The following is a 16378-nucleotide window of genomic DNA, read 5'->3' as shown; positions in this document are numbered from 1 at the left end:
TTCATACGTATATCTGTCCCAAGTCTGCAATGAAATGGGACCAGTTCAGCATGTGCAAAACAGGGCTTTGCACTGGTATTCTACTGGCTACCAGTGATTTATGGATGTGCAAGCAACCAATGCAATTTAGTTAAAAAAAAATTAAATCCTAATTTACATACAGTGGTGCGTCTGCTTGTTTGCGCCTTATCCCATCCTATTTACCTTTCTGTTGATTGAAAAATTAGCCCTAAATTAATCTAATCTATACTTAATAGGAAACATGTAACCTCTAAAAAAAAGTTTATATATTTATTATTTATGTTTAGAAAAATATTAGCGACCACAAATTAGTTCACACCATACAATTTACATTACAAAATGTCGGCCCATAAATCTTATGATAACACATGTAAATGTATTCTATAATGCACTTTTGTCTTTTGATTTATATAAGTAGTTTGATCAAAGTTTTTATGTCAATTTTCAAATATCATTAAATATCTAGACACACGGCAGTGTGTCCGCCAAGTTCGAGCAAAAAAACCGACACACCGGCCGTGGGTTATATTACACGAACCATTTCGGGCCAAGTTCGACCCACCTATAACTCAAAATCTATTTTATCTACGCATATGAAATTTCTAGTATCTATTGAGATCTACTTACTTATCTAAAATACAAAATTTCATTAATGTACCTATTGTAGATCTAGAGATATTGACGTCAGAAAATCGCTATTTTTACTATACACTCACTGACTGACTCACTCATCAAAAACCTAGACCACTTCCAATAGTCGTATTGACTTGAAATTTGGCATGGAGGTAGGTTTTTAGGTCAAGGTAAAGGAAAAAATCTGAAAATGGCCAAGTGTGAGTCGGTTTTAAAAATAATGAAGGTGTAAATTCATACCCCTAAGGCATTAAAACAAAAAAATTATCTATATCTTCCAATGGTCGTACCGACCTAAAATTCGTTACGAAGGTTTGTATTTAGTCAAAGTAAAGTAAAATAAGAAAAAAAGAAAATAAACCTTACAAAAATAAATGAAATCCCACCCAAAACATAAATGTGAAAGGATGCCAAGTTCGATAATAATGGAATGCTTCGCCTATAAAAGAAGTGAGATCTAAATAAGTACCAAGTTCCATACACAGACCTCAGTTAAAAATGATATAACTTGGCAAGTTTTAATAGAAAATTATATACTAGACTCATTGCGTTTAGTAGGTTTATAACAAAGTGTGTGAAAACTTGCCAACTTGTTATATCATTTTTAACTGAGGTCTGTGTATGGAACTTGGTACTTATTTAGATCTCACTTCTTTTATAGGCGAAGCATTCCATTATTATCGAACTTGGCATCCTTTCACATTTATGTTTTGGGTGGGATAAAGTTATTATTATTTCATTATTTTGATAATTTTTTTATCGTAATCGTAGTTTGAACTTCGAAAATTCGTTATAAATTCCTATTCTAGTGGAAGGATTTTTCTAATCAAGGAAAATCATTCAATGTTTTTCTCCCACCTTGGGCGAGGCGAGAGAAAGTATCGGACTCTGACTGACTAAAAACCACCAGTTTCTACTCCTGCTTTCCCAGCTGGAGCCCGGTTACCCGCTAGACAGTCCGCAGCTCTAGTGGAGGGATGAAGTTGCTAATATGTATATTGAGGAAACGTAAAACTTTTGTATATGCACCCTCAGCTCATACTTAGTTAATAACTATCTATGTTTATTCATTAAGGCTATATAAAACGCGACAATGTATCGGATTAATAGATCGTTTTTATATCTCATTTTGTTTAGTTTTTTATAACTTGTCTATAACTTGACTAATGGTAATTGATGCAGTTGAAAAGTAGGTTATTTGGTGTGTTTTTAAATAAACTTAAAATAAAAACCGGCCCAGTGCGAGTCGGACTCGCTCATGAAGGGTTCCGTAACAGCAAGTAGATGACATAATATAAAAGTTGTAAAATAACTTGGTTTTACATAGTGTTTGTATGAACGACAAAGTTATATTTGCGGTTTTTGAAAATGTTTTATTTCTTAAAAACTAATAATGATATCTCGTTCAAACCAATTTTCGTTGTTAGTTTCCATTGAAATCTACAGCATATATTTTTTTCAGTTTTCTCACTCTCTTATTTTAAAAGTTAGAGGGGGGGGGACACACATTTTTCCACTTTGGAAGCATCTAACTTTCTAACCATTGATTTTGACGAAAAGTGATTTTAGAAACCTTAATGTCTTTTTTAAAGACCTATCCATAGACACCCATCATGGATATGTAAGCTGAAAAAATTATTTTTTTAATCAGTTCCATGTGTGGAGTGCCCCCCTTTAATTTTTAAAATTCTAATAGCGGTTACCAAAATACACCATCTTACAAAGTTTCAACTATGTAGGCCCAACAGTTTCGGAAATAAATGGCTGTGACATACGGACGGACGGACGGACAGACAGACAGACGGACGGACGGACAGACGGACGGACGGACGGACAGACGGACGGACGGACGGACAGACAGACATGACGAATCTATAAGGGTTCCGTTTTTTGCCATTTGGCTACGGAACCCTAAAAAGGATGTCCTCAGTTTGACCTGTATGTATGTTTGTCCGCAATTATCTCATATTCGTATTAATCGATTTTAATGCAGTTTTCAGGATAGTATTTTTCAGATAGGAGAACAGGCAGGAGGTTTTAGGTATTACCCGGCTTAAAATAATGGAGGTTCAGTGTGAACTTCCATTATTTTTTAAATTTAACTTTTGAACGAGGTTCCATATTTTTTAAACATATATTCCTCTATTGCATTGATAACGTCGTCATATTATCTGCATACTATTGACGTCGTAGACGACTTGTACAGAATTTGACCTTTCATAGTCAATTCCTGTACAAGTTTATGAATGCCCGGAAAATAAATTTATTAAGATATTGAATATTTTCAGAAGCACAAACGTCGCGTTGTTGTTTGCGTTGATTTATTTAACATATGTTTTATATTCATTAGGTAGTAGATATTTTTGAATAGATCTATAGTTAACTAAGCAGAGATCTTTAATATACTTTTGGCAAGTAAATGGCAAGGGTGTTTAATGAATTTGATATATAAATTAATTATACACATATGCTAATTATCAAAATAGTTCATGTTGTTTTTTTTTTAATTTTGGCATTTTGAAACTTGTATTGCCAAGTAGTATTATAGGTACAAGTATAACTACAAGTCTTGATTTATGTAATGCAGTAGTTGATTACGATCTAGAGCGTTCTACTAGAGATACTCCAACAGAGGACGTATAATGATGACAATCGATAAGTAACACTAACTGCCGTACTCAGAGACATTTAATGATTACTATCTTAAACTTAAACTATCCTTAGTAACGATATTGTACCGAAAACAATTCCTAAGGAATAGGTTAAGTAAGCATTAAATGACTCTGAGTACGGCGATTAGTATAACAATGTATATGCTTAGTATGTACCTTATCAAAAGAAATAAACCGTGACGTCATCGGATGAAATTATCATAATAGACGTACAACGGTCAACTTCATGAAGCCTTGCACATAATTAATGTATGGACGTAGTCATACAACTGTAGGTACTAATGAACATTATGTACAATTCTGTACATGTGTGCGGGCACTTTGCGTGAATTACTTATTTACTCTCGCGACTGGTTTACTTATGTTAATGTTGTTGTAGGAACTAAATACATATCTAATAAAATATTCTAAAAAGCCATGGTAAAGGTGATTATTAAGAGCCTGAGTATTGTAATCACCCACATTTGTACGGTAAGTGTGCAAGAACCGTATAAATGCAAATATGTGGAACTTGAATTATATGTCGGTGTGTATTGTTGTTTCGGAAATAAGCAATTATCCTTAAAACGGTATTGATAAAAACTTATTCAATTACGGACATACATATTAGTCAGCCAAACTTTACCTCCGTTGATTACTTAGTTATTTCTTTACTTGGTTATTAGTCTATGAAAATTATATAGCAACCTGAAAACGCCTTACACATGTATGCTGTGACAGACAATGTAATGTCTCACGTTAATTATAACTCAAAGTAAAGTTATATAATTTCTAAATATAGATTCATAATTATAAGTACCTTGAACTAAGTATAATTTTAGGAACCTGTTCCGAGTCTGTGTGAAAATAAACATGTATAGTGTGAAATACATGACATATTATCTTAAGAGGTTTGAGTTTAATCTTTTTATTGGGTTTAGTAAAAAGATAAAACAGTTGAGGAGAAATTATTACTTACTTTTTCCTTGGAGAATTCTTTCCCTATGTTGGGGAAAATCGATTACGTTATATGTATTTTTAGTAAATAAACTACCTACGTTTTGTTCATTTCTACTTTTTTCTACAGACAATATTTTTTATTTGTTTTTTTTTTTAATTTATACCATTTTTACAATGAATACAGAGTTATGCATATTTAATAGCAACCAAAAATCACTAAGGTTTAAACTTGTGCTATCACGAAACTATCTCAAAATCGAAATTATATAAAATGAGTTTTTACAAATATATACGTTATTGTCGCTAACAATATACATGAAAAAAAAAACTTGAAGTAACAGTATATATGTTTTTTTTGTGGTTTAAAGTATCACGCAAGTGAAATACTTACTTAAATGATTTTTCAATTAAATCTAACTGCGTCTACCTACAGTTAAATTTATGTCAAGAATCTGAAATGAGTTGTGGTAACGGGTCGCGAACCCGGTGGTAAATTGTTGATTCGAATAACTACTTATACTTAATTCGTGTTTGTAATAAAGTACCTATATATCGAGTTGACGTGTTAAAAAGTACAGTTTGATTGAGTACTTCTACAATATGTGACGAGCCGTCGACTTTACGTCATGAACGACAAGTTGGTTGAAAGAAATCTTTTCATAATCATCAGAAGTTGTAATAGTATTTATATAATTTTACTTATGATCGTGGGGATGGTATTCCCTACTTATGTTTTGTTAAAATCAGCTCATGTATTTCAAAGTGAATGCATAATCTGGATTGATATGGCTCATAAAATGATCTCACTTAGCGAAAGAGCGGACAGGACGCTAATGGAAATCCCGTCTAGCCTGCAAAACGATAAAACGACGCCATTTTGGAAAATTACCCGAGGGATCATTGCCATTCTAAGTTGCCGGTCAACTTATAAAAGTACTAAACCTTCGTAACTGCATTCAAATAGTAATCAAAATAGAGGACTGCTGATGTTTGACGTCATAGTGTAGGCATGTGGAAAAAATATCTGCATCGGTGTAGTCCAAAAATAACTTGGACAAGTTATTGTATATAAATTTATTTGTAGTGGAATATTTCTGGATTATTATCAATTTTTTATAGGTATTTAAGCCGTATATACCTATTAATTGGTTCTTTATTGCGTCAGTAGTGCTCACAAATAGCTACACACAATTTAAGACATGATGAATAAAAATATTAACTTGTTGTTGTTCTATTCATAGAATTAACGGCATCTAAATAAAAAATATCGAGAAATATGTATTTTGTTATTTATGTAATTTCATCTTTTTTTTAATTTGGTTTTTCTTGATGGAATTATTTCTGTGATTCAGTAAGGATTTTCCGAGAATACATTACTTATGTTTATGTAGGTATCAATAATACATAGTAATAAATATATATTATGTTTAATAATATTTGTGGTTAGAGGCTTGCTTCCGCAGTGTGCTTGATACATCATGACGTTATAGTGTTCTAGATTTGTATCGAATCTTCGTAGAACAAGTTCGGAACTGTATCTTGTTTCCTGATCATAAAACGAGTATGTATCAACATGTACATACAGATATGTGCTCGGGGTGTGATAATAGGCTAAAGATGCCTGTAGCTCTATTTCTACTCAGCTCAGCTCTTCTGAAAGCAAGCAAGCTGTGTTGATTTATGGTTTAATTGGTTTATAACAGTTCTTGTTGATATCGCTAAAAATATAGATCGTCGACTTATTTTTAAATCACAGCGTGATAAGAAGCGATCTTTGAGCCTCTTAAAGTTATTTTGGGAATACCAAAAAGAATATTACGAGTTCAAAAGTATCTTTTAATGGGGGATTTCAACAGAAAACGGGCTCATTTTTTTAGTAGTAAGTCATTGAACTTGATTATTTAAAGGAAACTTTGTATATATGTAAGTTCTCATTGTTGTCTGATTTTTATCCGAGCTTATAGTTTCACACGGTTAGAGCAACTTATGTATATGTATATTTCAATTTTAATCTATGATTGCTTGCTATGGGATTATTGACCGCTCTTAGGCTTGCTATCAAAATACTTCAGCTTCATGGGGCCTACAACTGTTACACTCTTGTAATATAAATAAAAACAGTTTCAAATCGTCTAAAAGTACCGTATGGTGTATAATCAAGGATTTACCGTACTTTAATCAATACCAATTTTATGTACTTAGATTTATTAAAATTATATGTGTACTTACAACTTAAATACATGAATGAATTCCATCATGGATTGTAGTGAACGTAGTGGTTCTCTTCAAATAATATTAACTCGATCTAGAATAATAAGCACATATTATACATATATTCGCTACGTTTTTGAATTCTTCACCGCTGCATGACATTATTTCTTGGACTGAAACATAGGTACTTAGTTCCCATATTTAATCTAAGTCTATCACGAGCTGTTTCTCAGAGGACCGCAATAACTAATACTATTATTATTATATAGGTAGGTACGACACCGCGATAATTTCCATTATAATTGTGAATTTATTGTAACTGGACTATATATACATATAGGACATATATATAGAAAGCCTGTGGCATTATGTTCACCTTAGTACCATTATTGTGGAATAAGCAAAATAAATATAGGTACATGTTATGTACCCAATATAAAGATGAAGAATCAAACATAGTTGCACTTATTGATCATGTAGGTACCTACTTAAGAAGTTTTATATCGTAATCATAAAACGGTAAAACGTTTAGATGACTGTCAGAGATTCGTCATTTGTGGAATGTTTTTTTTAAAGACACATAGGTATATACACTCAGAAGGTAAACATAATCCCTCAAGACAGGTAGAAGTGGATATAAATGCCTGATTGTGGTTAGTTAAATTATGTATTAAGATTTATAGGTATTACGGTTTTTCAACAGAAAACTTACAGCTCATCTAATGGTACACTGTAAAACTTTAACTTTATTAAGGTTTAACATGTAAGAAATTATAAAGACATCCCTCTAATTACACATTAATTTAATTACCTAATATAAATTCTATCCTCGCGGTAAGTGTAGCAAAGGAGCAGACGGTTCACTGATGGTATGGTATGAATTTGTATTTTCAAGAAAATTTAAAATCCTTCATTTTAAATTCCGTATTCTCAAAATATAATAATATACTAAAATATATACGGATTCTTTAGGTATATTATAGTTTGATGTGTAGTCACTCAGATTTGTATAGATGATATGCCTGGCTATACCTTACTATAATATATAATATAGCTTGGTGTGTGACGGCCTTTAGACACACTGTTTACGAGACTTACCACGAATAGTTTGTGGAGTAATCACTAGCCTTACTCGTTCAGTACTCACGTGCAATTGCACGTGTTGGTACTGATTCAAGAAGAGTAGTTTTCTGGCATTTATTGCCTGCATTGCATTGTGTCGGGGATTCGGAACCGATTGGGAATAATTCTTTGTTCCAACTGCCAATGTTATGTTATGATATGACACGGGAGAAAGTTAGAGAGTGAGGTTGAGTTACATCCGATGTTTGGCAAAAGTAGTGATAATTGAATAACCCCTTAAAAGGGTAAAAGACGTGACGTCATAATTGTTTACTCTACTATTTAGTCATGATACACATCAGTGACAATAAGGTTCACCATTTATGTGATATTTATCAGCCTGGGTATAAATAATATGTGTTAAAATACTAAAGGGAAATATTTTTAACACAGTCCTTATATACTTATATATATAATTATGTTTTGACAACGATGACCAGCCGTGTAAGGTTAATCAGACGAAATGTAAATATCACGACTTTACGTCAACTGTATTGTATTCCTAGAAAAAATACTTCAATTGTTATTTACCTATTAACGCAGTTTTTATTACATTATTTCAGTTCAAACAAGGTTGAACTTAGTATGCTTATTCTAATAAAATTAATCAAGTAATATAAAACTTTTCCGTTAGTAAGTAAGTGACTTACTGACTACACGAAGCCGGTTCAGTAGCCTTGGCAGTTGAAACTTAGTATGTATGTTCCTTAGGGAGTATAGGTGAGCACTATAAGAGATGATTTCTCCATATTTTCATGGGTATAGGAAAAGCGGTTGCCAGAGGCTAGTTTGGTAGCTACCCAATACTGTAAGTTTTATTTTAATATTTACTACTTCTTTTTGTGTTGAATTTCTTCTTCTAGTTTGAACAACTCGACAGACAAACGAACAAATGGACTGTACAACAAGCATATTATAATTATGAGTATCGCTATACCGTTTTCCCTTTAGAGATACGGAATCCTAAAAATATGAATTGTTAATGAACTTGTGTTAACTAAATACCGTAACAGTTTTTTTTATATTGTACGTTGTCACCCAATTTAAGTACCTATTCAATTTAAAACAAGGTAGGTTATAGATTGACTAGGTAATCGACCTATAAGTAATAAGTATACATTTCTAACTGTCAATTGCTTAGAAAATAGTTTCAAACTTAATTATTAAAAAGAACAGGGAGGTCCATTGATAATTATGTATTTTTAAAATGATTTTATATCTCCATACTTAGGTATGGAGATATAAAATCATTGCTATGTTAACAATACATATGACTGTCCATTAAACCGATTTTAAAAACAAAAGGTAAAAACTGTAAAGCAAAAAAAGAACAACGAATACGTCATCCGGACTGATTGATTTGATTACCCATCCATTATACTAAATTAACAGAACCGGTATACTACGTATAACCAATATGGGTACAAAGTTCCTGTCAATACTAATTTGTTCAAGCCTGAACACCAGCTACTGTTAACCGTTGAGAAGTTCCCTAAAATATTGTACTACTTTATCATCAGACCTCTAATGATAAATCACATCAATTTATCTCTATTTTAGTGTAAAGTTCTCATCAATACAAAAAATTCAAGCCCAACATGGCGTCATTGCTGTAAACTTTGAGGAGTTCCCTCGACTGTCTCTGTTCTCCATCATCAGATCGAATCAAATCTTTATCAAAGTAATTTGTGTATTGGTTTTAAAAACTTAATAAAAAATTAACAAGAATACTACACTTTTTAAAAGTTCGCCTCGGTTTCCCTGTGATTCCATCACCAGGTCACAACCTGGGCTGTATGTGGGAGTATGTGGGAACACCACAATATTAAAAAAAAAACAACAATGAAAATCGGTCCACAAACGGACTAATCGCGTAAAACATACAAACGTATTGACAACCTCCTCCTTTTTTGGAAGTTGGTTAATATACAAAAAAGAAGATTAAAATGACTTGTTTCTGTACCTACCGGTTTATGTTTACCTGAAAATGAAATAAATAAAATATTTGAAATGTCTGATTTAATATTGTACGTATTATTTCTTGGCCAAGGTTTTATTTTTAGAAAGAAAATGTACGTTGCTGAAGGTGTATAAATAGTGCATATAAGTTTATATTTAGTTTACGACATTATTTTACATTCTTTCCGTGTTAACGTAAAAATATTTTTAAATGAAACTAACAGGTTATGTGTTTGTCAAACAACTAGTACTACAAGGGGTATTCCCACACCAAAACATCAGCCAATTACAATGTAGTGGTAAAATCCAAGTTTGAAAAACATGGCAATTTAAAAGAGAATCGTATTTTTATGGCAAAAATCCCAACGATACAAGAAAGTATTTTTTAATTATAATATTAGAAAACTTTTACGTTGGAAATACCTGGAAAAATAAATCTATTTTAATAATTAATGTTAAAAATCTTAATGATAAACAATACCAACAGAAACCAGGCTTAGCAAGGGTCTAATTAGGTACGTACGGCAAAAGTTAGAACGAAGTGGTTTTTAGTCAGTAAGATTCTCACACTCCCTCCCGCCTCGCCCAAGGGAGAAGTCATAAGATAGTTTCCCCCCCTTAAAAAAAACATTTCTAGCAATAGACAATTCGGTGAAAGACAAATTTTATTTTAATAAACTTCTATCATAGAAAGGTCCACCAAGACAAATATTTGGGCTGAATCAAAGTGCTAATGATCAAGGTGATTTATTTTAAGCAAAATGTTCTAATACATAATACATAGCTGGTATTTATAGATACATGAAATGGTAATTTCCAAGCATACACAGTGGTAAATATAATATTAGAATGATACTTAAAATATGCAGGTATTAATATATTAATCGTCAACATTTGATTAATTAAAAATTCAGTAAAGTTTGCGAAATCGACCTTAATTTATTTTATTTGCAACATGTTTAAGCTCCTTAATATTATTAATTTATGTGAGCTAAATATAGCTACATAGGTGTGTAACTAAATATAGTTATCCAAGAATACAATGATGCTTAAGTAGTGATTCCAGACTATTGTGACAGGTACTCAAAACTACGAATGTGTTCGAAATGAATGAACCAACAACCACGAGTAAGCCGATAACATAATAATTAATTTAGTATATCTCACGAAAGTTACAATAAAATCGAACCAACAACCTTTAAATTATCTCACAATATCTTTTCTTTTCAACGAATTGCATATACCTACCTAAAATATAGGTAATTTTGTCAGGTGTCAAAGGAAGGAAAATCGAACGAACGGTGTTGCTAACGGTTTCAACTTAGCTTGCTAAGAATGGACATTACGTTATTCACTCTTTTTTTTACAGGTAAATTACCGAAAATTAACATTTTCGGTATTTTATATATCTACTATTTCGGAAATTTCAATGACAAAGAATAAAATAAGGAAAGGTAAATGGCTTCCAGACGCACATTAATGTACATTCATTAGATTTAATTATTAAAATACTAACCTATTTATATTGTATTTCTGAATTGTGAACGTTTTGTTGTAATTAGGCCCCAAAAGGCAACGCCTCTGGTGTTTCAAGTGTTCATGGGCGGCGGCGATTGCTTACCATCAGGTGATCCATCTCCTCGTTTACCGGCTTATTTCATAAAAATACCTATAAGTATTTAGTTACAAATCAATGGTTTGTTTTCTAATTATATTGTAATGCCCTTAGTACATTTTCTTAACATAAGATATGCATAATGAACCTTAACATCATATTATATCACGGTATGAGGATAAGACCCATTTTCATAGAAATAATAGGAACCGAATTCCAATTAGAAATGCTTTTGTAAAAAACACAAAGATGTTCTAACACATGCCAATAACGATAGTTTCGTATTTAAATGATGTATCGGAGATAATAGAGGTGGTAGAACACTAAAGGTTAATTAACCTGTGGCAGTGGCTAAACAAGAAATACTAATGTTTATGTTTGCAACGTATCATAAAGTATAGCAGGACAAATATGTATAAAACTTATCATTATGGATATGACGTATGTATCTTGAGTCCGGTTTAACAGGTATTTAAGTAGGCAATATTAATATGTAAAATATTCAGTATATGTATAACAATCAGGAGACGTGGCGGTATGTTTACTATTAGGCGCAGTATATGTCGTAGAACAGCAAAACTATTTCGAAGAATCGTATCCTTTTAGTACTAGATTGATTTTAGTAGATCCTAGATATTAATTGATTTTAGTAGATCCTAGATTGTAGTATAGATAACGAGATTTTTGACAACAATCTTCTATAAAGTCGATAGAATCCGTGTTATTTACAAAAACGAATTAGAACAGACTGTCATGATCTTGATTTTCATAATGATGTAATGCAGTTCAAAATATATAAAAATGTGATGAAAAACAATTTTCTTCTGTTAGTAGATTGTATCATCATCATCATCATCATCACCAACAGCCTATAAGCAGCCACTGCTGACCAAAGGCCTCTTGTCGCACGGAGGTTTGAGCATTAATCACCACGCTTGCTCAATGCTGGTTGGCGATTTTGAACTTATAATTGTATGATTGACATATATTGCTTCTGAACAGGTTCGAGGTTAACTGAGCTACCTAGTACTTACATAGAGTTACACATATCGAGCTACGCATTCATTTATATTATAATTGTCCGATAACTACAAGGAGAATAGAACTAAACTAGATGAATTTATAAATGTAAATTGCATAGTATTGCGCTAAGGTTAACACGTGCCGAGACGTGTAATCAATTGAAATTATAAATACATACATATATTAAAACAGTACAAGTACGTACATAAGCACATTCACGTTGCAGAAATTGTCAAGTTCAATTATCCATTTTTGTTTTTGATTTTATCTGCGTAAACGTATCTGTCGGATCATTTCTGCATTAACTTTATTTACCAATTTTGAAAGAAAGAAAGAAAGAAAAATCATTTATTCGGCACCGGGCACGATGCACCAAAACAAAACACAAAATAGAAAAAAAAATGGTAAAATTAATTAATACATTTAAAAATCACAAAAAAGTGCACTATTTACATTATATATAAAAAAAACACAAAAAAAATCTCGAGTTTGTTCTAGTCAGGACAAGGTTTGTGTGAGAGTTGTATTTGAAAATATTACCGCGATCGAGAATAGCAGCCATGCGACGACGTTTGATGGATGGAGCAAGGGAAAACAGAAAACATAATAAACTTTGACAAATTCTTTTTCCAACAGCCCTGACGGTCGTGTTTTTTAGGCAATAGGTGGCCAACGAGCAGACAGGTCACTTGATGGTGAGCGATCAGCGCCGCCCATGGACACCCGCAACACCAGAGGGTAATGTTTATATGTTGGTAACATAGACATAGTTAACGTAGGGACATTTTTTTAAGGAGGGAAAATCATCGAATGACTTCTCCCGCCTTGGGAGAGGCGAGAGGGAGTGCCAGACTCTTACTGACTAAAAACCACCCCATTCCTACTTTAAGCCGGAACCCCGGTAAACTCGTTAGGTAATCCGCAGCTCCGTATCGGGGAAGGTTGAGTCAATGGTTTTTATACTTGTAGATGTGTCCTGCTGTTTTAAGATTTTAAATTGAACAAAGAAGTTAGTTAAGTTAATGCACAATTTTGCAGCAGTCGTCCTCTAAATCTCGTGTGTTTGTTCCGTGTTATGTTAAGCGTCACATTATTTTGTGTTACGGTATACTTAAATGCAGTGTTATTTACATTACATTTACTTAATATATTCCAGTTATTTTGGACCGATATTAAGATTCAAAGTTTAAATGTCATGTACACACTGTGACATTTAATTTTCAAAAATGAATATTTTTGTGGTACTAAATAATCTATTTATTTTCTGTTTAATATTAAAATGAATGCTTTATATTGCGCTATTAATTAAGTTCTTTATGTTGTAAAATATCTGTATTTAAAACTAAATAACTTTAAGTAGTGTTTTCCGTTTAAAACCAATAATTTGTTATTATGGTTATTAATACAAAACAATTACATGATCGGTGACTATTAAAGAAACATGTTGTGTCTACCAGCATAATATAAAACATTATGTTGTGCTTGTTATTCGCGCTTTATATTTTGTTAAAGTTGATGTATCACGCGAGTAAAGGTTTCTGAAAAGGATTATAAAAAAATAGATTGTAATATGGACAGGTCATTGAGTTTATTGCCAACACCTGACTGAAGTCTAAATCGAAAAATATTTTTTTTTTTGAATCCGTAAATAACACTCGGCATGTAATTATTTATTTCGGCTATTATATTTTACGTAGTAAAAAATACTTACTACCAACCACACAAAATGTTTTCATTTATATAATTTAAAGTATATAATTATGTATGTAAAAAATAATATCTAGTTTTGGGTTGCCGTATTCCTGTAGTTATTAGATAATTATTATGAAATAACATTTTCTAATTCTTACAAAAAATAAACGAGTGCACCAGCTTACTATAAGACAGATACACAATATTAACTGGATTTTTGAAACATAATTGTTACCTCAAAGATGTTCTTTCTCCAATTTTCCTCGTTATTCAAAGAAATCAGTTATTAGTAACTGTTAAAATACTGACGTCACATAAGTTCCCACTTTTATAAAAATCTAAGACTTTTCCTGTGATAGGTAGTACCTACTGTAAATAAAACTTTGGCAAATTAAAATTAATAAAATCAAATAATTTTGTAGGAACGTTATAATTGGAAATCATAAAACCTAATTTATTCACGATGTTTTCCTTAATCGTATGTCATTGGTGTCTTAATAATCTTAAAAAGAACATTAACAGACTCACATTGAAAAGTCACACTCACAGAAAAAGTCAAATTGGTCAGCCGTTGGTATGTTTTAAACACCCTGCCCTCATGCATGGCTTAAATCTCAGGTTCAAAAACACATTGTATGAATAACGATAAATTCTAATATTTAAATAGCTATATGCAAAACAACAGAATTAAGGAAATAGTAAAATATACGTCGAAGGTGACTTTTTATATAATAAATATTATCTATACATGCATAAGTCAAATTTCGATTGAGGAAGCCAACATAAAATAAATTGTTCACACTGTTTTCCAATAGATTGGAATTGGCAAAATATTAATCATTTTTTATAATCGTGATAGTGACCTTTTCCAAAGAGTAGACAAGATACCATAATATATGCTATCTTGTCTAATCTTTGGAAAAAAAGTTCTTCGTTGTTAAAAAAAGTCGATTTCGATTATTGATTATTTATCTATACATATAATAAATCTGTAGAAGGGTCAATTCTGTACATTGAAAATATTGAAAAAATAAATAGCAGGGGGTGTTACTGGATCGACACCAAACCCAAATATATGATTAAAAAAATTTTTGTCTGTCTGTCTGTATGTGAAAACTAACGGTTCGATTTCGATGAAACTTGGTATAATTATACCTTATTATCCTGGGCATAAAATAGGATACTTTTTATCCTGGAAAAATACGTAGAAAAAAAATCTTTATTTTTCAGTTTTATTCTACAGAACGCGAGCTCAACAGCAGTAGCTCAATAGAGGGATCTCCTTAATTATTATGGGCCTCGCCGTATTTGGGTCCAATCAATAGATATTTATAAGATGTCATTGTCAGAGTTACTCAAAATGGAGAAATAAAACTTCCACGCGAGACCGACATCCGCGCGGACGGAGTCGCGGGCGGAAGCTAGTTGATACTAAAATTGATGATTACTTGTCAGAATGACTTGGAAACATTAGTAAAAGAAACTTGATTAAGTTAATTATTAATGAATATGTACATATTTTATTAACAGATTTCTGTGACCATATATCTTTTCAGAACTCGCATGCGTTCTTCACGTTTTTTTAAATGTTACACGTTTTGATACCTCGAAGAGTAAGCAGAGCTACTACGTAACTAACGTAGATAGATACTTCAAATTATCGCACACCAGGGCATCTCGATACTTATCTATTACAATAACTAGTATAACGAATAGTCAAACATATTTTTTGACTTTTCGTTATACAAGTTTACTACTACAATAATATTAAAATTACATCTATACACGTACCAGACATAAAACATTTATCTTTAAATAGCTTCCGACCGAATGAAATATAAAAAAAATAATAAAGAAGAGTATTCGCAGTGAAACAAATAGATGGGGAAAATATGCCTCTGACGTCAATACAGGGCTATGTTACGTCAGAAGTCGGAACATAAAAGCACTACCAGTTTTGAGAAGTGTTAGAGAGGTGCCTCGTTTGCCTTCTATCCCAAAAAAAAGATAACATAATAATATCTTTTTAAAATGATATTCCGTTAGAATTGGCGAGATGAAAAAAAATTAAGCTAAAAGGAGAAGTCTTTTTTCATATAAGCCGGTAAACGAGTACACGGATCACCTAATGGTAAGGCCATCCATGGACACTTGAAACACTGGAGAACACTTGAACTTGAAAGATTGGGAAAGGGGGTAATTGAGCCTCCGAGCTCCGGTAACCACACTTAATCAACGAAACACAATGCAAGCGTTGATTCACGTCTGTTTTCTGTGAGCCGTGGTATCACTCCGGTCGAGCTGACCCATTCGTGACGAAGCACGGCTCTCCCACACTTATGAAGTCGATTGGTTATCGTCCATTGGTTATTGTTAACAACTTTTCTGATCGAGCATATTTGGACAAAGTTTGTTAGTAAATGTAAGATAATTAATTATGGTTTAACTTAGCTTTAGGTTAAATAGAGAACGATTGAAGGTCGAAGCATCA

Source organism: Spodoptera frugiperda, chromosome 20, assembly GCF_023101765.2.
Source record: "Spodoptera frugiperda isolate SF20-4 chromosome 20, AGI-APGP_CSIRO_Sfru_2.0, whole genome shotgun sequence".
In the NCBI taxonomy this organism is placed as follows: Eukaryota; Metazoa; Arthropoda; class Insecta; order Lepidoptera; family Noctuidae; genus Spodoptera; species Spodoptera frugiperda.
The sequence above is the reverse complement of the archived record's forward strand: the minus strand, read 5'-3'. Positions refer to the sequence as shown.